Raw genomic sequence first — 2,397 nt, 5'->3', positions numbered from 1 at the left:
ATCACCCCCACAGGGGAATGGCCACTCCGCAATCCCTTCTCCTCCTTTCTCCTCTTGGGATCTTGGGTATGCATGCGCACACGCCCAGCATGAGTTTAAGCCACGGGGTCCAGGACTCGAACCATGGTCAACTACATGGGAGTCCAGCAATGTAGCCATTATGCCATCTACCGGTCCCAAAATTAATCATTATTTCACACCACATTTAACCAATCTTTCTTTTTCAACTACCTTATTTCACTCAGCCTTTTTTTTCCCCAGAATATATGTGCACTCATGCGGCAGAGTGGCAAGCGCAGCCCTCAATGGAGTGTGGTCACATTACAATCTTTTCTCCTCCATTTCCCCATCCTGCTGAGATGTGGGGCCCGTGTGCACATGTACTGGCAAGTTTCTCAAGCCATGGGATTCAGGACTCCAACAGTACAGTCAGCCATGCAGGATCTGGCTTTCTTAACTACCAGTCCATAGGGCTTGCCCCCGGTTTGCTTAGTAATAATTCCACTCCACCGAGACCAGCAGTTGGTGTAATGGCTATGTCGCTGGACTCCCACATAGTCGACCGTGGTTCGAGTCCCGGACCCGGTGGCTTAAACTCACTCCGGGCACGTGTGCATGCGTGCCCAAGATCCCGAGAGGAGAATGGAGGAGAAGGGATTGCGGCGTGGCCATCACCTCTGGGGGGGTGATTTCTCGCTTTCTATCTCTCTGTCTCTCTCTGTCTGTCTGGCAAGCGCACGTGCCCTGTAGCAAAAACCTCTCAAAAAAAAAAAAAAAAAAAAATTCCCCTCCCCCCCCTCATTTCCTTCCACTAAAAAAAAAAAAAAAAAAAATACTTTAGTTGCCTTTTACTCTTCTCTCAACTTCACCTTCACATCTACAAAGTTAACCTTATCAAATTCTGACATATCTCTTAATAAGATAAATACAAGAGCCAGGGTAGTGGAGTAGTTAAGATGCTGGACTCTCATATGGCCAATCACAGTTGGAGTTACAGACCCAGTCACTTCAAAATTACACCAGGCTCCTGTGCATGCATGCTCAAAATCCCAGAAGAGACTGTGGTCTGGTCATCTCCCTTGAGGGGTGATTTCTCACTTTTATTGTCTCTGTGTCTCTCTGGAGAGAGAACACACCCTATGGCAAATAAGTAAGTCCTCACATAATCCATCTTCACTTTCACTCTCAATTAGTCACTTACCTTGTTTCCAATCTTGGCCCCTTTCCTTAATCTAGGACTAGTCTCTCCATGGACACCACAATTCTCACTCATCTTCTGAATGAAGCCAATGCTTACAAAGTGCTACTTATCTGATCATATTATCTGATCCTGTCCAGGCTCACTGTCTGACATCCATGGACATTTGGCCTTTCCAAAAGCTAGCATTCTGTACACAGTCCAAGGTTGTAAGCAAAATGTTGTGTTCATGTATATCTAGCAGAGACTGGAGGATGAAGAAATTCTTTAAAAGCTTAAGAACCACTGGCCTATACTCAAACATGCACCCCATCCTAGACTTAGAATCACCCAACTGCTCTTCCTGCCTGTGATGTTTCTGCAAACATGATCTTTTATTTGCCCTCTCGCCAATTAAGAATACATCTCTGCTCCTATTTGACCAAATGTCATCCATTTCGCAATTTCATCTCTTCCATGGAGCTAGCTCCCCGTCAATTCTTCAGCGCTTGCCGTTCATAACACGCAGTTCTGACTTGGCTGTCTCTCCCTCTTGTGGGCAGTCCGTGAAGAAAGGGACCCTGACTGAATCACTTCTCGACATTGCCACAAAACCTAAATCCAAGCATCCCAGTGCTGAGCACTGGCCACATTGTGTGTAACATCTAACCACACAAGGATCGCCGAGAATGACGACTCCATCGGGCCGAGCGCAGTTTACAGCCAGCTCCGACCAATACGAGAAACATCTTACCAGTCAAGCGCGGAGACGACGCAGCCACCCATTCCAGATTCACCAAACATTCTCCAATTCCGGCTCCCAAACTGCCAAGGCCGAAATCCCCTGAAGTAAAAAAGCCGCCAAAATGACGGCTAAGAGAGAGGCAGGAGTAATCGCTGGTCCTCCCAAAACCCCTCTCGCTCCACAACAAATGGGTTCACCAGAGACGCAAAGGCGCCCAGTAAGGAGACTCTCGCTCCCTCAGACGCTGAGCCAGACCTGCGACTTCACCGCGGGCGGGCTTTTCCGCTGACGCTGCCACCAGCACTGCGACACTCACGCCTGCGAAGTCCGCTGCTACCCGCCCAAGGGTAAGGACAGAGGACAGTGCATCCCAATCTGCTCCTTTCCTCTTGAGCTCTCAGATCAAAGACACCTCAGAACTCCCGCCTTCGACCAACAACAGCTCGGCAGCAGCCGCTGGCGCAGTTTTAAATAG

The 2,397-nt window shown here is 48.6% G+C and overlaps 1 protein-coding gene across 2 annotated transcripts in view; it reads right to left on the bottom strand.

Moving 5' to 3' along the window:
* CENPL (centromere protein L) overlaps positions 1-2,376 on the bottom strand; it is a 21,674-nt gene extending 19,298 nt beyond the window's left edge. The window contains exon 1 of one of the 2 annotated variants that reach the window (XM_006153345.3): positions 1,932-2,376. The gene's annotated coding sequence lies outside the window, so the exon portion shown is untranslated. The remainder of the gene's footprint in view (positions 1-1,931) is intronic. The other variant, XM_006153346.3, reaches the window with a different exon arrangement.
* Between the last annotated feature and the right edge of the window lie 21 nt (positions 2,377-2,397).

Source organism: Tupaia chinensis, unplaced genomic scaffold (assembly GCF_000334495.1).
Source record: "Tupaia chinensis unplaced genomic scaffold, TupChi_1.0 Scaffold000369_1, whole genome shotgun sequence".
NCBI lineage: Eukaryota > Metazoa > Chordata > Mammalia > Scandentia > Tupaiidae > Tupaia > Tupaia belangeri.
The sequence above is the reverse complement of the archived record's forward strand: the minus strand, read 5'-3'. Positions and strand labels throughout refer to the sequence as shown.